Source organism: Corvus cornix, chromosome 1A (genome assembly GCF_000738735.6).
Source record: "Corvus cornix cornix isolate S_Up_H32 chromosome 1A, ASM73873v5, whole genome shotgun sequence".
NCBI classification, from domain to species: Eukaryota; Metazoa; Chordata; class Aves; order Passeriformes; family Corvidae; genus Corvus; species Corvus cornix.
The window spans coordinates 15,812,963-15,833,535 of NC_047057.1; the positions used below are offsets into that span (position 1 = coordinate 15,812,963).

General features: G+C 37.6%; 1 long non-coding RNA gene across 11 annotated transcripts in view; it reads right to left on the reverse strand.

The window, feature by feature from the left end:
- LOC109144125 overlaps nt 1-20,573 on the reverse strand; it is a 115,888-nt gene that overhangs the window by 10,113 nt on the left and 85,202 nt on the right. For 7 of the 11 annotated variants that reach the window (XR_005604455.1, XR_005604452.1, XR_005604453.1 and 4 more), the window contains 3 exons: nt 16,741-16,908; nt 11,305-11,417; nt 626-812 (listed from right to left, as the gene is read on the reverse strand). This is a non-coding gene — a long non-coding RNA (uncharacterized LOC109144125). Of the gene's footprint in view, nt 1-625; nt 813-11,304; nt 11,418-12,724; nt 12,856-16,740; nt 16,909-17,207; nt 17,364-18,585; nt 19,732-20,573 lie in introns of those variants that run through there. The other 4 variants (XR_005604458.1, XR_005604456.1, XR_002044659.2 and 1 more) reach the window with 4 other exon arrangements.

Genomic DNA, 20,573 nt, shown 5'->3' on the forward strand with positions numbered 1-20,573 from the left:
CTTTTCAGCCTGGCAGAGTTGAGGCCTGGATGCTACCCAGGTGGCTGAAATTCAACCCAATTAAAGCCCCTATTGTAAAAAGTAGTGGAGGGAAACATTTCCTGTTTCAGTGGCAGTGTACTAAGCTTCTCAATCAGATCAGGGTTCATGTTCAATCAGTGTCAAAGTATCCCAGTGCTATGTGGGAGGCCTTGCTGAATGACTACATCTTTCACATTACTGCTTTGACCCTGTGATCCATTAAATCCTAATTTCTAATGCTTAACTTCATTCTACTGGTGGCCTGATTCAAGTCCTGTAAGTCCTTCAGTTGCTTTCACTGAGGACTGGATAAGGATCTGTCCAGAGAGCTCCTTCTTTCAGTCTGATTTAGCTGCTACCTCCTGCATGAGTTTGGGGAGAGAGACCATGTTCCACCTGGGCGATGCAAAGTTTGCAGTGTATTAAGGCATGCATGTAAATTTCAAAATGTTAATCACACTCTAAAAGCCGAAGTTACCCTAAAAAACAAATTTTAGGCTTGACTTCCTATCACATTGGAGGTGGTTATCTCACAGGAAAAAATGATCAGAGATGGAAAAACCAAGCACTCTCTGGAACTCATTTGAAACAGAAACATACTCACCTATGACCATGTCTAGACCTAGAAAGAGTTCCAAATGACTTTTCTTTGCTCTGGGTTTCTGCTGATGGTGCACTGTAATCCCCAAGGCATCTGGCCAACTGCTCCCTTCTTTCAGTGTTCTCTCTTCGCTTGAAACTTCATACACAGGTGAGGGCATGGAACCTTGCCTTTCCATTATAAAGCATTACTGGCACAATTTCAGACATATAAAAGCACACCTAATTACTACACATAATAAATAGAATATTTGCCTTCAAGTATATTATTTTTTTTAGAAGTTTTAAGACAACCTATAAAAAAGTTGGATTGCACTAGTTACTGTACTTAATTATGAAGACACTTTTAACCTTCCTTTTTAAAGGAAAATCCTGCTATCACTTTTTTTAACAGTATTATTCCTTTCCCCCATTGTCCTGTACATCACGCAGTCGCAGAAAAATTAATTCAGCTCACTAAAGAAAAGGTATTTAGTGTGACTTGAGATGTTGTAAAATACTGAAGTGGTTACATGAGACTGGCAGATATGATTGAAGACTTCTGAGAGGTGTAGTTAGTTCTTGAAGGCTGAGGAACAAAATCACTACTTTGACATTGAAAACATATATGACAAAAATTGAAACAATTCAAAAATTAGGCAAATGGATAGTTTATGCCTTCTGATGCCTAAAACTTCTAATAATATTAAATTCTAAAGTGGAACAGTTAAAACGGTGATGATTTATTGAATAACAATCATCAGACTTGTTTTGAGAATGTTTTTTGGATGAGAAGACTATTTCTTTACATCATACCATGGTATTATTGCCTTTTTCTCTCTTTCCAACGCAAACTGTCCCTTAGTCCTATCAAATAGATAATCAGTGCTGGAATATCTGCTATAGCTGTCCTGAATGTGAATTTGAAATTCTGATAAATCAAAGAGATTGAGATATTCAATGCTGTCCTTAGAACAGAAGAGCAAATTTTCTCAAAGTAGGGGAAAAAATCAAAACAGAAAGATCCAGAGATCAGTGCTAAGTATATTTTGAAAATATCAACATGCGACCCTTCCTTCTACTTGCATGCCTTGCAAAGTTTCTGACGTTACCTTTTCATGCTGCCCTGGTACTTTGATTTGCTCTTCTTTTTTTCCTTTAGTGCAATTGTTTTTTGAAGAATTCACCAATGGTCTTACCTAAAGATTTTTTCAGTTCCAAAGTGTTCTTTATTCCTAACCAAAAAAATACTTGACATGGATTTATGCTGTGTGTTTGACTGGATGAGATCCCTTTAGTAGAAAGTGTATATAGTTTTCCCATGTATGTATATGAGCACTGTACCAAAAATATTTCATGGCGAGGTAATAATGGTGAGTTACAGAATGTTAATCTTTTGTGCTACGTGAAGGCAAAAAATTCTTCAAGTAGGTGAAACTATGACTTATCATATTTTTCTGAAAAAAAAACATATTGACATTTTCATTCCAATTTATGACTGTATTGGCAAGAAGATAAAAAACTGAAAAAGACATACATGCTACTTCTTTATTTCAGGCAGTCAGGATGCAGAGATCACTGCAGAGCTATCAAAGCTTGTCAGTTTGATTTGTTTGGTTCAGTTTTTCTGATTTTTTAAAAATTTTTTTTATTTTGTTGTTATTCCTTTTTATTCTTTTTAATCCTCACATGAAGTGGCCCTAAACATCAGAGCACAGTAGATGAGATTTTTCTCCTCTCCTCCGAGGGAACTGGGAATCTAGAGATACTAGTCTTGCTATCCTTCAATCTATTTTCTGACCTGTGAGTTAAAGATCTCTAGAGTCATGTAATACTGTTTCAGCAGTAGAACCCAGTTGATTATTATCCTCCACTACACAGTTAGTCTTCAAAGCAGGATGGGTTTGAATAAGCAGAAAAGACTCGACAGAAATCTGACACAGACACCCTTTGCTACCAAGTTGCATATTTGGAAAATAGGGTGCTGACAAAATACTGCAGCTGGGAACAGCTCATGGAGAAGACAGCTACAGTGTCGGAAGTGCACCTTTGGCTCCTGGTGACTATTTTTGGGTTTTTTTGTTGCTGTCTCTCATACCTGTAAGTACTGCTAAGCCTCCCAGCTGTTCTGTTATGTGATAACTGTGCTAACAAACAATACTGTTGGAAGGCTGTGTTTTTTAAGCTGCCAACTTCAAGTGTGACTGCAGCTCATAGTATTTGGTAAATGTAGAAAGGTTTTTGGAAGCTCTAAAGGAGATTAACTGCTACCTCCTTCTTCAGCACATTAGTCAAAAGTAATCTTACAAATATTCCAGGCAGGCCAACATCTAGCTTCTGCTCTTGTGGTTGAAGCATTCGTGATAGTGTTTCACTTGGTAAGCTTGACAGTGTTTGCTGTCAGAGCTTCCTGTTTATTTCTCTCATAAACCTACTTCACATCTTATCTATCTCCATAACTAATTTTTATAGCAACAAACTCACCACAAAAGTGAAGAAATCAGATCTACACCTTAAAGCATGTCACTGCAGTAATACATATAATATTTCTGCAAACAGATAGAAAGCAAGCAAAGACAGGCATGACTGTAGATAAAGGAGGCCCTAACGGTGAAGATGAGACTTGGATTCTGATCTCTGTTTCTGACACAGCTTCTCTATTTTCTCTAAAACCTGAACTGAACAACATTCAGAATATTACAGAAGTAATTCATGTCACTGACAAAAGTCTTCAAAAGTAATCATCAAGGTTTTGCTTTCCCATCACACACCTTGATTTCCCTCATGTGCCCTTTGTGAGAGAGCTTGTTCCAGGAGTCTTTACAAAGCCAACTGCAGCAGGAATGACAGAATGTGAGAGTGAGTACCAAACTGTTCAGCAGTGTCCCATATAAATATAAATTTTGGAATTCAAGATACACACAGAGGTGAACATGAACAGAAAATTTTAGCTCACTATATATTATCTGCTTCTCTCTTTTCTACAAGGAAATCTTGGGGATGGAACCTCTGGTCGACTTGTCTTGCTTGCAACCTCAGTAAAATACAGTTTGGTATCAGAAAGGAGCTGTTTCTGTATTGTTCTGTTAGCCTGTCCCCCCCTCTTTGCTGATGGCACTCAGCCCTTCCAGTTAGTAATTCTATTATGTAAACATTGAATGAAAATAAAAAAGAAACTCAACTTTAAAAATTAAACTATTCTTTTATCAAGACAATAATTTCAAAGGTCCTAAATTTATGCGCATTCTGTGAGCAAAATCTAGCTTATCTGTGTAGCTCTGGCCATCCCTGAAATTATAGGACATTCATCTTCAATTTCTCATGTCTTCACATTATTTAGTCTCTTCCTTTGTGACCATATAGGTCTCAGAGGGGAGAGCATTCTCTTACTTAATTGTTCCTGCAAAATCTTTTATTCTCCTTCGGAATGATATAATAAATGACAAACTGAGGTACTTGTCCTATCATGTCTTGGTAGTCAAAGACACGATAAATTAGTATCCATGAAGAATACTGACAATTTAAAAGGCAGAATAAAGTCTTGATCTTTGAATCATCAAGTATTTCATTCTATTCATTCCATAGATCTGAAAAATTAAGAAGTGTTTACTCTAGATATAAGGGTGTTAATGAGTCAACATGCTATTTGTCAACTTATTTAAAATAAGTTTATCAATGCAAAAACTTAAATCACTGTACAGAAAATAGATATTAGAGCATTTTAGAGCCTCTGTTATTTTTTTTTTATTTCCATATATGACCCACTGATTGCTGTTATATATGATGTGCATGTGTTTAAACCAATGATACTTTGGTTTACTTCAGATTTTTTTAAATAAAATGAGAAAGCATTATAAGATGCCTTTAATTGAGTTCAAATTGGTTGACTGGACATAAAATTATGTTAAATGAAATTTTAGTCTACAGCTAAGTTGGTTTTTATTTGGCTGTAACCCAAATTGGCTCAAATTGTTAAAAGTTAGACATCAAAACAAGTGAAGGTGAAAATAAAAAGCAAATTAGCTGCTTCTGGAGTGTGAATTCACATTTTTAGCTGCTGTTTGTACTACACTTGTTGATAATATTAGTACAATGAATTTATGAAAAATATCCTAGATGAGAAAACAGACTTATGACCACAATAACAGAGTGATTTTAGGTATAGTGAACTATAGGCTTCTTAAGAGTAAGTATATTAACATCTACATAATACTGACATTGTGATCTGAACCCTGGATACTGTTTCTTACACAGTAACTATTACACATTATGGAAGAGAGGAAGAAAATTTAAGAACTGGTTTCATCTCAGTACCCTATCATTAGGATAAATTTGCATTAGTACATAAAACAACACTCAGATTGTTTTGAAATCATATCTGCTGAAAATATTTTGAAATGTAACTGTTATAGTTTGTTGTTCTCTGCTTTACACATTCAGTGGTGTTACACCTGCACAAATTAAGAGTGAGAAGTAAATGATAGAGTTAGGAAGACCTGAAACTGTGGTGATAAGAGTGACTTTTCTTATCCTCAATCAAACAGTGCTTTGTTTCTATCATGTGAGAGAACAGGGAAGGCCACATCACTGCTAAAAAGTAGCTCTTGCTTTCCCAAGGAGCACACTCTAACACTTACAAGAACAGTTTCCCATATCCACTACTGTCAAGTATTCTGTCAAGTAGATAACCTGGAAATTCCACTGTTCTTAAAAAAACCCAAAAAACTGTGAAAGTTTGGATTTTATTCCAAACTGAAAATTTAGAAATATGAAAATAGTCTGAAAATAATGTTCTCTATACTGTGAAAGGACCATGGGCCTTGTTGAATTCAACTCGTTTTAGTTTTTAGAAGATTACCCAATTTCTGACTTCATAACATTAAACAAAATATTAAATAAAAAGTGCTTTGGCAGCGTGAATTTTTAGACTTCTCTTTCTCAGCATTAGAAAAATTTAGACTGCAGTGCCCAATGCAATTTAGTACAGATTCACTAAACAACTTATGAAAAGAAAGCTCAGAGTTTTTTCAGTAATAGGCAGTCTTGTCAGAATCTCCCCTGCTATGCACACGTGGTTCCAAATGCACTCCTGTCTGTAGAACACAAACACACCAGCAGCCTGTTTCTTGTGAGGCCTCTGGGCAGGTAGGATCTGGCATTCCACGCACTTCGTACCCACACTCTAAACCACACTAAGGTGACCTTATCTAGCTCAGTCTGTCTCCACCTACTCACTGATGTTTGCCAGCACCTTGTGAGAGGTCACACACAGAGGATGGTAACGGAGGCACCCTAGGAGAATGCAGCACCATGTGCTCTACAGAAAAGCTTTATAATTAATTGAAATATAGATTACATATTAAACTGAAAACAAATTCAGGCTGCCTCTGAGGATAACTGAGATGTCAGACATGGAATTTAAGGATCATTCTAGTTCAAAGCTACTCCCAGGACCGGGCACCTTTGTTAAAATGTATCAATAACTCATCAAGAACATTCTTTAAAACACATAAACACATTTTTATTGTGTTCCAGGAACTGTATTTGGAGTGTACTTTCCATGTATATTAGAAATTCCAGTTTTTCAGAATGATGCTTGAAAAAACTGAAACTTTTTTTAGCTTAGGAAATTTTTGTAATGATGTGTGTGGTGATTTTATTAATTCAAGCCCATTTCATAAATTTGTGAAAAGGATAAAATTGATGCATTTATGACAGCATAAAAGGAACTGGGTTTTATTAAAGTGCAATTTCATTTAGTAGAAGTGTTTTGTTATTAGAACATGCATTGTAACACATTTTATAGCAATTAATATGCAAAAATGATACAATAATTTATGAAACCACAAAAATGTGTTTCCAAGCTGTAAAAATAATAGCTGCAAGTTTTCAAATATGTATTGCAATAGCTCTGCTCACGGTACTGAAATATGTGTTGTATTGCTCTTTCTTCTATAACAACTCTATAATTTCAGAAGTTTATGAACCAATCATAAAACCTCTGCTTCTGCTTTTCTTGCAGTATGTAGCTCAAATTGAATTAAGGAAAGCAGAGCAAAGAAAACCTTATTAGAACTGGTTTGGTAGCCTTTGATACAAAAGCTTTTTGTTAACACAATCAATAGTCCTCACTCCTGGAGGAATGATTGAATAAAATGCTACCTGTAATTGTGTATATACAGGATCTGGCCTTGATGTATGGTGTAGGTTATAAATACAGTCTATAGTGGCAGAGTCAATTTCTTATTTTTGGTCTTACTGTTTTTTATTTTGGAATTTAGATATTACCTGAACTTAAATTATTTGTGCTTTTGGTCTGAGCAGTTAACAGACATTTTTGATTTTTAAATAGAAATTCCAAGCTGATAATATTTCCTTATCTACAAAAAGCGCATGGAAGTCCATCGAGCTGGCAAGTGGAATCACAAATGCAGGAGGTAATATCTTTGCCCACAATTGGAAATCATTAACTTTTAGGATTTTTCCAAGGCTTTGATTTATTTTGTTTCCCTAGGTGCTTATATCACACTTGGTATGCTATACAAACTTTTTTTCCCCATGTTTCTTACAGCTATCTTAAATTTAATGCTAAATTCTGCTGCATTTTTCTTATTTGACAATCTTTGAAAAAGAGAGACAATTATTAATTTTTTGGCATGAACCTGCATCTGGAATCTTCAAAATTAAAAATACCTTTTGCTTTTATTTATTTTTTTTTAACATGACATATTACAAACATATCTTTTTTTTTCCTGAATTGATCATTCTACCTTGTTGTTAAGAACTTCATGTTAAACTAAACTGCTATGTGCCTACAGTGAAATGTAAAGGAAAGAGTTCCCATATTCAGAGTAACTAGAGAACATACCCATACCCACTCACACAGCTTTTTGTAATTAAAATTACTGTTTTTTCAAATTAAGTTAAATAATTGGTTAATAAAATACAAATCATAAAAATTTTACTAAAACCATAATTTTTTTCTACAGTAATAATTTAAGGAAAAATATGTGTGTCAAACTCTGAGGTTGAATAGCTTCAAAATCAGATTTGATTTTTCAGGGAAAAAATAATTATTCGAATTACAGATTTGAAAGTTTTTTAGAAAAAAATGTAAGAAAATCTCTCTGTTCTTAAGTGGAACTATTGATTTTATATGATAATAAACAAAAAGAAGCAAGCAGATACAAAGAGTTTTCAATAGCAAAGGATTTACTAATTAGGCTATATTTTTCAACTTTGAGTACAAGTTGAGATCTAGACAAACTGATCCATTGTTATGGGTGGCACTTTTTGACCAATGCTTCCCATAAGCAAACGTATCACATACATAAAAATCCAGGTGGGACTCAAAAGCAAAGTTTTCTGGCAAATGACCAATTCCATGCAAAGAAAATTACTGCTGTACATCAAATCAGAATGTATTCCTAAGTAAAAGGGTGCAGCAGATCAGGCTGAAATTTATATAATAATAAATCATTTAGTGTTGTCACTACCATGTGTACTTAGTATTTTTTAAGTTTAGTAAGTCCATTCCTGTGCTTTTCAAACCTAACTGATAAAAAAATCTTCACATTTTGGAACAGATTACCACATATACACCTGGTCATGGTCATATTGTTGAAATATGGTTGCAAACTTCAGTTTCAAATTTGGATTTTGCTTAATCAGTTCCATTCCGTGCTATCTGCTTAAATTTTGACTTTAACAATATTTCACATTGTCAAGTTCCTCTGTGTTTAATGTCATAATCTTGCAGTTCTTTTTTCTCCAACTACCAATGCAGGTAGTTTCTTTGTTTCCTGCTCTAAGCTTCATTCTATCTAAAAATTTATTATGATTTTCAAAATAATAGACACACAGTGCACAGTTAAATTCTATTGAATTACATTAAACTGAGATATTTACTGCCCTATAACTTATCAAAACCCCACTTCACTTATTGGTAATAGCTCGTTTATAATCACAGTAAGCAAATAATATTCTAGTGGATAAACCTTCAGAGAACAAGAAATCATTACACTGTCTGTTTTCAAGGTCAGCTTCTGGTCACCCACTTCATATTCACCATGACAAAGGTTCTATTCAAACTTATGTGATGGAGCACAGAGCTGGTGGGGGTTTCTGGCTTCCAAGATATTTTTCTATGATCCATAGAGTGTTTTTCATAAGCATATTAGATATCATGTTATAAGAAGCTAGGATGTTTGCTCTTGAGACACTGTCAGTATGTTACTCTGAAACCTATTAGTTTGATGCTTAGAAATTTTAATAAAAATGAATCACTCACTGTAAAGCTTTGCATGTCTGCAATAAGAGAATATTTGACAGGAACCATGAATTGGAGGGTATTGTGACTTTGAGAAGTATTCTAATTTGTATGGAAAAACCTTCCTCAGCCAAATGTCCCAGGTTTTCTAGTGTACAATTCTAAAAAACCCAGAGGCAACAGAGAGGTGAATTTGAATCCCAAAAGGGCCATCTGTGGAAGCAGTAGCCAGACACACTCATCTCAGTGGGATTTCAGTATATATAGCTGCTATAAAACTGGATCATTAGATAACTTTGTATGCATCCCAGCCTGGTATTCAGACATTTGAGAAGCTGTATGGATTGAATCCAGCCAGACATATATTTAAGCAGATTTATCTCCTTCCCATTTGTGATATGATCCTTCTTCTGGTATTCTTTAGGGAAAGGCATCTAAATACAAAAGGAGAGTGATACAATTGTCCAAAAATAGCACAGGAAAGTAGGAAAATGACATTGGTATCTTATTCTGTCTTGACCAGTAGATTGAAAAAATATTCAGTTTTTCTTACAGCTGATGAATTTTCTTATTGATAACGAAACCTACTTATAATCTTCCTTTCAAGTATTACCAAGTTGCTTACCCCATAATGAGATTCTTAACTTTCAAGGAAGAAAGGGGACATTTTTTACAAACTGCCATACAAGAAGTATGGAAATTGAAGTGCATCAAATCGGTTTAGCTTCTTCCTCATTTATTACCAATATAAATTTAGGTGATTTTTTTCCTGCCCCAAAAGATTTTAATTTGGCTAGCATCATGATAAATATTGCAACTTGCTGAACAATTTAATACTTAAATCATATAGATATTAAAATACTCCTTCAAGGCATGAATAATAAGTACACATTTTTTGCACCTTAGAACATAAATGTAAATCTAGGATTTCATTATATCTTTAACTAAGAAGTTATTTTTATTTTTCATGCTAATATATTCCACTATGTCAGTTAAAAATACTAGAAAAATATTGTGACAAATTTTTCCAGTTAATTAGCAAGCAGAAATCTTGATGAACAGCAGGTATTTTTATGTTACCCACGAATAGTTCAATCCACCGTGCATTCTTATTTCTATTATCTTCCAAAAAATCTATGAGCAGAAACCAGCTGCATACTGGGTTATTGACAGGATTAAAGGAAGCACACAGATAAAAGAAAACAATGTGCTTGGGGAAATAAATCTTTTTGCCCATAAAATATAAATAACATATTCATAATTGGAATGTGCTTTGGGATTTCTGTTCTTCCTACACCGTATAAATATCTGCAGTGCTACTGGATTTTGTGAATGGAATGGAGAAGAATAAAGTCTTTTTAAAAGAAGTGCAAGAATATATTCTTGATTTTTCCTTTACTTTGCCTATGCTACATACTACAATATCACAGATATACTGTACTTGCCTCTTTAAGCAAGTTCTGTAATTACAGAATTTCATGAACTTTTCAAAGTATCATCAGAAGCAGTAGTGCATCTTGTCAGAGACACACTGAGCAAAGTTACAGCTGTGCAGATCCCTCTAGAAAAAACAACAAAGCTATTTGTTTCATTTCTCATACAAGTACTGAACCATTTATTAGCTGACACTTATAACAGCACTCATTAAAAATAAAATTTCCTTCCCTCAGCATCGAGCAATGGAATTTGCACTCAAGCTAATATTTACTCAGTAACTTCATGGAAGTAATTTGAGACAACCATTGTGTAAAATGTGGACCAAACACACCTAACAGCAGCATCTAGATTCTGCCACTTCCTGGGTGCCTTCTATAATCTGTGAACAAAGTTGTCACTATTTTCAGTTTCCCTCTTTTACTGAGAAAGTTGTGTATACTTCTCTGCAGAGCTCAACAGCTCTGAAGAGAGCTGCTGACTCACTATACTGGGGTTGTGGGCAGCCTGCTGGGGAGGGCACTGAGGAATGTTTGGTTCAGTTCTTTCAAACAGAAGGGGGAAATGAACTTAGATCTCACCTATTTTGGGATAGTGTTTCAACTGGGTACAGTGTAATGTACAAGCTCTGCAAAGCTATCACTGCCACTCATTGCCTGCTGTGTTTTAGATGGGTAGGTCCATCTGAGGTTTCAGAAGAAAAAGAAAAAGCTCAGCTACATTCCTTTCAAAGAGGGATCAGAAGGAGAAGCAGCTATTAGACGAGTAAGCCATAAAGATGGACAACAGTTAAGACTCCATCCTGTCGTCGGCATGTCGCTGCTGGATGGCTGTAAGCAGATCCCCTTTCAGCAGCCTCATTTCTCTGGGGACAGTTCTGTCACCTATAAACTTTTTTGTGTATTGTGCATGGGTCCTTTGACTCCAACCCAGGGCTCTGCATACCAGATACCTTATATGGAAATAGTAGGCATTTGAATCCCTGTTATTATGGTGCTTACCTCCCTTTTTAGGTGTAACACAGAGACTTCCTGTTAGCACTCCTCCCTTATTACATTTTTTCCTTTCATCTGTGCCTTTTCTTTCAGGTGTCCATCTTTAGTGTAAGTTTTCACTGTGGAAACATGATTCAGTACCACATCATTAGAAACACATCTGTATTTTTATAAAAAACAAAATATGACTTTGAGTGGCTTATAACATGATTTCTAAAAATGAGTTTTGGTAGAACCATGAGATATATATGGTCTGCTTGGCCCAAGGAGAACCATTCAGTAATGCAGCATGAATTTTTTCCTTCATAGAATGTGTTTAGGTATATATGGCAAGCTTTTTGAGGTTATCAAAAATGGAAGAGTACATGTGACCAGAATGCCTAATAAGTTCTATCCACCATCATTTGCTGATACTTTCAACCTTGATCTGAAATAGTTCAGGTCATTTTCCTAACAAAGATACTCAGCAGTGCAAAATAATCCCAATTTTGTGTTGTACTCTGTAATGGATGAATTTAATGAACTGTTCACTGAGCTCACCAAATATATGTGACCTTGAACAGATTTTATATAAGTAATCCAAAGCAGAAAAGCAACTAGATAGAAATAAAATGCAGTATGTTGCCATATCAGACTTTCAAAAATTTTCATACTGAACTAACATTATTTTCACCTGTGATTTGGAAAGCTCACTGACAAGGTGGGTTCCTGTGTAACTCCTGGATTGGTAGAAATGAATCCCTAGAAAGTCTGTCTTGTCTCTGAGGGAATTGTCCCACAAGCAAATGAAGGGAAAAGCAGCAGGTTGTTTTCATCAGACTCTCCAGAATATTTGGTTGCATGATGATATTTGCAATATAAACCCTTGTGAAAGTTCCGGTAATTACTGATGAATTTAGGATTCTGCAGGGCAATGGATTCAGGCAACCTGGAAAGTCCATCTTAGGCTAGAATACACTCTGTCCTTTACAACTGATCAGAAAACCACAGGAGAATACAAAGATGAGTTAATCTACCCATGCCTTGTCTTCCGCGCAGCTGCATAGTGCCTGCACTTTGACATCATAGTCATACTCAGTGTGCTTAAATATTGTAAAAAATTACATGAAGGACTGCTTCTTGGTTTAAACCCCAAAGCAAAATCCTCAGATTTATCAACTCAGATTACTTAAAAAAATAGGCAATTAATATTATTTCATAAGCATATCAATATTAATCATTGTATAATCCCTGTATAACTTCGACTTTTAGTAAGTTGCATTTATTGCAAATGCTATGACAGCCCATTGTGTTCATCTGTGCAGTTGGCTGATTCTCCCTTCTGATTTTGCAGATATCTTTGCTTACATATTTAACACAATCCTGCTTGTGTGATAAAGAATGAAACTTGGCTGAGTTAATTATGTTCTTAGTGGTTAAATGTTACCTCCCTGGTTCTCACCAGCACCAGTCTCTTATCATGTCTCCTCTTGTACTTTTCACATTTAGAATCTCCCAAAGAGCACTGTAAGGTATCAGCCAGAGAGGATTGAGCAGCAGCAGGCAGAACAGAAATGTCTGTGTAAATATCATCAGATTAGATTAGATTAGATATTTACATTAGATATTTAAACTATATATTTGGATTATTATTTATATGTATATTGATGCAATATTTATAACATTAGGATGACAAAATAATTGATCTTTCAAATTCAGATACTCAGATGAAATCCATGCTTTCTCTCTGACTCCATAATAACTCTAACTCTTGAAGCCTTCCAGGAGGTAAAGGAACTGCACTGCTGGCATGCTGTTGCTCCTTGCTGCTTTAAAGAAAATATTCCAATTCCTATTTTTTCAAACTAAATGTGATTATATAATGTAGCATTATGTGTTGTGTTGGTTTTGCACAGACTGTTTTTTGGTAGTGGGTGGGGCCACAGAGGTGGCTTCCTTTCACCGTGTCTGGCAGAGCCAATCCCTGATGGCTCTGAAGATGGACATGCTGCTGGACAAAGCTGGGCCAATTAGAGACGTTGGTAATGCCTCTGTGAAAACATATTTAAGAAGAAATCAAAACAAAGGTGGAGGCACAGTTTTAATTCCAGCCAAAGAAGAAGATGAGGTGAGAATGTATGAGGGGAAACAACATGGAGACACCAAGGTCAGTGGAGAAGGAGGGGGACGAGGTGCTCCAGGCACCAGAGCTGAGATTCCTCTGCAGGCTGTGATGGAAACCGTGATGAAGCTGCTGTGCCCCTGCAGCCCATGGGGATCCACGGGGGATGCAGAGATCCACCCACAGCCCGTGGGGGAGGTGCCTGTGCTGGAGCAGGTGGATGCCTGGAGGAGACTGTGATCATCACTGGGAGACCCAGTGGAGAGAGGGGACCATTGCTTCCAGGCTGGAGCAGCCTGTCCTTGGAGGACACCCCGTGGAAGAGTGACCCATGCCACAGCAGTTTTGGGAGGACTGTGTGCCCGTTGGGGAAACTCACGTTGCAGCACTTTTGGGAGGACTGCTGCTTGCAAGATTGGAACTATGCTGGAGAAGTTCGTGGAGAACTGTCTCCTGTGGAAAGGGACCCCACAGTCTCACAGGAGAATGACATCTCATTTAACATTGTTGTCTTTTTCTGGCAGGCACGGGTCTCTTTTGCCTCCTCCAAAATGGTGCTTCCTGTCCCTGTTTGGGTGTCAAAATGATTGTAGCAGGTCTACCTTTTCTGGGTAGAAGCTGTCCGCTAAGCCACTGTATCACTCCCTTTCCCAGTGGGACACAGGAGAGAATAAGATGGGGAACAACCAGTGGGTGAGATAACGCAGTTTATTGCAGCAAAAGAAAGAAACGAAAGAGTTTTGTGCATGCATAAGCGAAGGGAAAGTGAGTCTCTACTTCCCATCAGCAAGCAATGTTTGGGCACTTCCTGGGAAGCAGATTCTCAGCACCTGTAGTGGTTTCTCCAGAAGGCAAATACTGAAGAATCAGTATGCCTTTCTCCTCTCTCCCTTAGCTTTTGTATCTGAGCTAACATCATGGGGTATGGAATAGCCCTTTGGTTAATTTGGGTCAGCTGGCGTGGTTGTGTACCCTCCCAGGATCTTGCCCACTCCCATCCCCTTTGATGGGGGAAAGAATGTTAAAAGGACAGAGCTGCTCAGCAGCAGCCAAAACACTGGTATGTTATCAACACCCTTCCAGCTACCAGTGCAAAGCACTGTACTGTGGGGGCTGTGAACTACTCAGTCATACCCAATGCAAGTGTGCAGAAAGAAAAAAAATCCTCTTTATATTGGTAAAGTGAATTTAGCAAGTACATTCAATGCTTGAGGCATTTGAACAATGCCCTCAATAAAAAACTCTAATATTATTAATTACTAATTAATCACTACTACTAATTAATTAATTGATTATTGTTAATAACTTTTATTCATCCCTGAAGTGGTCAGGCAGTTGGACTAGATAATCACTGTAGGTACCTTCCAAATGAAATCATTCTATTCTATCAAGTCTGTTCTTTTCTGTTTGTTCTTTCCTGGTCTGTACTACTCCTGGAGGTGAATTTCTTCTGTACTTGAAATACACTCTGTAACGATCACAACAGTTCTCTTTTATTAAGAGTACCAAAATGGAAGTGTAAATATAATTCACCTTTATAATAAAGGTCAAAATACATATATGAAATATATATATTATATACATAATATGTAATAACTGTCATTTTCAAGATGTCCAGACTACTTTAGTATTTCTACAATTATATAATTTTTTTCTCAGACAAAATTATTTCCAGAATTTCTCTGAGATTTCTGATGAGTTTCAGGATGACCAAAACTGAATTTCTTGGAAAATTAATTATTAATTTAAAAATATTCATTCTGTTGTGTTTATAATGAAGATCTTAACTGGTACATAGTCTCAAATACTCTTGAAAACCATAGTTTTCAAGCTGCACAAAGTATAACCCTGTCGTTATTTTTTAGTGACAGCTACTTTTTTTTTTAGAAGTCACCTTCCACATTTTTAATTGTTTTTAAGAATTGTTTACCAGTGCACAGCTGTGTTCATTTCCTGTTGCTGGAATAATGTGTAACAGGCATGCTGTTGGTAACTGGACTTACGGTTTCATACACCCAATTGTCGCTATCAGTAAGTCACAAATTGCCAACTGTTACCACATCATAAAATTCTGGAGAGATATACTATGCTAAGTGCAGTCAAATGTCTCTGGTATCTTAGATACCACTGTGTGGTAACTTTTGGCAGGCACTGACAGTTTAATAGCTCTCAAAAATCCGAATAATTATTACTTAGCCTGCTATCACAATTGATAACCCTGCTGGCAGGGAAAAGAAGCCAAAATCAAAGTAGTAATGCAATCCAAAGTAACCCCATATAAAGTCAACCAATTTCATCAGTTTCCAAATAAACAAGAAAGAAAAGCCATCATAGGAAACATGGCATCCAACTATAGACATTTCTGTCTAAATGTAGTGCCCTGTGCCACACGGAATGCGTCTGCTTAACAGGTGCTATAGGTCTGCATCTGGCAGAAGATAAACTATAAGGGAGTATTGGCAATCACAGAGAATCCTTAAAGTTTGTCTACATATGTGACAGTAGATTTAAACAGGACAGCCATTCATCCTGCCTTTTAATGGCGTTAGTTTCCATATCAAGGTTTGCTAAACATTTTAGGTGTCAGCTCCTGAAACTTCACAATATTCAATATGTAATACCAGGGTTAAAAGATTTGACATGGTTCATTTCTTGCTGGCTGAAATGTGGGGCGATGAGGATTTGTTTCCTGGGCCATCCAACCAGTCATCCTACAGGGACAGCAGACTGTTGTTGATGCAGCTGGAGGCAGACATAGAGCAGTTATGGTGATGGCATCCCCTTATTGTTTGTGGTCACATAAATCTGAGCTTTGCTTATTAGAGAGGTTTTGCTGCTCTCTAACTACACCAGCATTTCAGGTGCTTAGGAAAACAATGTTCATATGTGCACCATTATTTCTCATCAAGACAAGCTCATAATTTCTGTAACTCCATTGTATCCAAGGGAATCATGCCTGCAAGTAATTTGTCTATTCCATTCAGTTCAATTCAGGGCCTAAAGAGCTACAAAGACAAGGAGATTAGGTATACTGGGATTCAGTGTTGGCTGGATTTAAAAATAAAAAAAGGACAAAGATTATCAGCCCAAACCCAGAAGAATACAATTTGTTTTTAAGGATAAGTGATAGAAAATGTTCTAGCAAAGAAATCTATGTAATACTTAAAAGCTGTTCTAAGAATGAAGACAGTAAAGCAGGAAGAATTATTAGTATTTCAGTCTCCAAGTGTGTTATTTGAAGACAATTCCAAGACAATGGAGACATACGGAAGTATTTACAGGTGGATTTTGACTAACATCAGTTTTATGTGTGGAAGTATATAACTAAAAATATCGCTTACTGAAATGGGAGTGAGCAACTGCAGACCAGCAAATTTCATTACTCTTAGGAGTCACACATCTTGCTTGAGGATTAGCCTGGGGTCTTTAGAGAAACCATACAGTAGCATTTGCAGACACCAGGGAAGTCCCTTTTATGTCACCCTTCCACCCCTGTCTCCAGTATGAACCTGAAAGAGAAAGGAGATCAGTGTTGTTACAATCCAGTTTCAACCCAGAAAAGCAAAGAAAGCTATGTCTCTGCATAAACTGGAAAGAACTTAGAGAAGGGTCAAAATATTCCCAAAAGAGAGATTAAAACCAAACGAGGTTAGATGTTGGTGCCAAAAAAATTGATGTATTTTATTTAATAGTAAGAGAGACAAAGAGAAGGAAAGAGAAAAGAAAGAAAGAAAGACATAGAAAAAGAAGTGTGTGTGGGGGGGTGGGGTGGCAGGGAGAGGGGACAGGGGTTAGGTAAGCATATCACCTATCTGAAGGTCCCAGTGATGTGTCGTTGCTCCCCTCCATCTGGTCTTCTGGCGCTGAGGGTCCACCATCACTGCTGTGGTCACGCTGCCACACGCTACGCCACGCTGCCACAAGCCACCACACCACACACTACACCACACCAAAGAGTGCAGAATCCCGTGGATTAATATACACTTTGGGTCAGGTGGGAATGCCCACGTGTCTCCCCTTGCAGGGGCTGGCTTGACACACTGTCCCTTGCAACACTGAGGGTCTGTTGCATCATCTCTGGTGCTCTGGTGCAGGGTCTGGGGACCCCTTTGAGGGGGGCCCCTGTGATGGCCACACTGTTGCTGATGTCACCCCCTTCTGCTGTGGATAAGCTTCCCCCACCCCGGTGAGACAACTGGGTGGGGGGACAAACTGGGACAACCCCTCAGCTGGGCTCCTCTGCCCAGTGAAGGATGGGCAGTCACTGGGCTTCTGATCACAGGCTTTTTTCCCAGATACCCAAAGCCTCTCCTCCCTCCACCCCTTGGTTTGAGGGTCTGTTTGAGCCTGGCAGCTGATAGCTCTGGGGCTGTGGTCTCCACCTTGGAGGTGTTCAGCCTGTGCTTTGTGAATGTCCCCAGCCCTGAGTTGTTACTTTATCTTATCTTCATCAGCGAGCAGTGTAAGGCCTCAGTCAGGGCCCCATTCAGGGTGCAGTGGTCTCCTCTGCAGCTTTTGTAATACAGTTTTAAAAGTCCTTTAAGAAAATGTTTAAGTCATAAACTATAATATTTCAGTCTCTGACAAGTGTTCACCAGCATATTACACCATCGAGAAGTTCTACCAGAAAAGGATTTTTTTTTTGTTATTTTTCACCCTCCTGACACTTCTCAAGCAATAGATGAAGGGCAAAACTGAATTAGAAACCTTACAGAGCATGGTCTCACCATGAGAAGACATGGCATATGACTCAGCTCCTCTTATTTAGCATAAAATACCAGTCAAGTAGGGCAGTATGTTATTTTCCCAGAAGTCAGAAACTGTAGTTAACCTGTGAGCTTTTGTGAATGGCTTTGACTTTGCTATGGTTTTACCTTGAATCAGTTAGCTGTCGTTCAAAAATACTGCTGTGTGTTTTATGATTAGACTGCAACATAGACTCCAGCTACATGAAAAAATCTCATGCTGTTAAAAAACAATTGGTTTTTGAATGAAAATGGCCAGTTTTGTATATAATTCTTGCACTGCAGTGGATATTTTAATAAAGAATAATAGCCTGCAAAATGGAGGAAAAGTTGTTATTTCCCTCCTACATGATTCTACAGGTTTTTTCCCAATTTAATCACATGCAACTTCTCCACAAGACCACCTTTGACTTAGCTTTATAACATCATTTGGATAATTACCTTTATTTATGGTATTGTTTAGAGTGCTGCAGAACTGCTGGAGGCTGGCCTTTGGAGATTGCAGGTTTGCCAAGCATTTTGACTATCCTCTATTTTTATTTTTGTTGCTGTTCTGTTAAATCATTTCGCTGCAAAATAATTTCATAGTTTCCATGTTACGGTGGCATTTCACAATGTTGCTAAAATGCTAACACATCCCTGGAATGTTATGTCAGGATAAGACATGTTCACATAGCAGGGTCAGTAGGAATTCTATCTATGTAGCAGATATTTTACTGCTGGATGATCATTAGTTACATTGTTGCAAGTTATGACTTCTTTTAATCACTTCATGTGATTTTACTGCTGGATGATCTGAATCTCACATCCAGTGTTATTTGTTCGGTTTCTAAAAATATTAGTATCTGAAAAAGTTTGGATTCTGCATATAGCATGTTGCAGGTGAACAACTGACTGAAAGAATGTGACAGCAGACCCTGAGGCACCAAGGACATGCATTCATGTATGTGGAGTGCACAGTTGATTTCATATTAATTTCCTACTCTATTAGTGTTAGAAGTTTATGCCACAGTTTCACTGGGAGCAGGTGATTCTTCTATGCTTTCAGAACAAGTGGCCATGCACATTTCAGTCAATGTCTGTGTCCACAGAGAGAGAAAAAAAATGATTTGAAAAGCATTTCATTTCACTCATGCTACTTCTTTCAGTCACATTAGATTATGTGCTTTAAGACAAGTTTTTGCTGAAATGTCAATGTGCCTTTATATATCTATCTATTGAAGCATAGAACCATAGAATTATTTAGATTAGAAAAGACCTTTAAGATCATAAAGATCAGCCATTAACACGGCACTGCCAAATCCACCACTGAACTATATCCCTAAGTACCACATGCACACATCTTTTAATTATCTTCAAGACTCATGACTTAACCACTTCCTTGGGCAGCCTCTTCCAATGTTTAACAATCTGTTCAGTGAAGAAATTTTTCCTAATATCCAACCTAAATTTCTCCTGTCAGAACTTGGGGCCATTTCCTCTTGTCCTACCTCTTGCTGCTTGGCGGAAGAGACCAACTTCCACCTGGCTACAACCTCTTTTCAGGTAGTTGTAGAGAACAATACGTTCCCCCCTGAGCCTCCTTTTCTTCAGGCTAAACACTCCCAGCTCCCTCAGCTGCTCCTCATAGGACTTGTGCTCCAGACTCTTCACTTGCTTTGTTGCCCTTCTCTGGACATGCTCCAGCACCTCAGTGTTTTTCTTGTCATGAGGGGCTGAAAACTGAACACAGGATTTGGGGTGTGGTTTCACAAGTGCAGAATACAGGAGGGCAGTCACTGGCCACACTGTTGCTGATACAGGCCAGGATGCAATCAGCCCCCTTGGCCACCTGGACACACACTGGCTCATGTTCATCTGGCTGTTGACCAGCACCCCCAGGTGCTTTTCCACCAGCTTTTCAGCCCCTCTTCCCTAGTCCTTGGGCAGATCCTATCTGGCCCCATAGACCTGTGTGTATAAGTAGCATATCACGTCACTGACCTTTCCCCTTTAGGTAATGGAGGTTTTCATTCTGCTCCCCATCTGTATATTCCAGCTCAATTAGCTGGGTACATAAAGAACAGCTGGTCTTGCTGTTAAAGCCTGAATCAAAGAAGACATTATGTACCTTAGCCTTTTCCTCACTTTTTGTCACTATGTTTACCCACACATCCAAGAAAAGATCAAGATCCTCCTTTGCCTTCTTTTTTTTGCTGAAATATTCCTTTTTTTTTGTCTTTTATGACAGTAACCAGAGTAAGTTCTAGTTGTGCTTTGGTAGTTTTAATTTTCTCCCTGCATAAGCTCACAACATCCTGCTAGTCCTCCTGAGTTGCCTGCCCCTTCTTCTAAAGGTGATACACTCTCCTTTTTTCCCTGAACTTGAGCCAAAACTCTTTGTTCACCCGGGCTTCTCTTTTCCCTGCCAGATCATCTTTTGGCACACA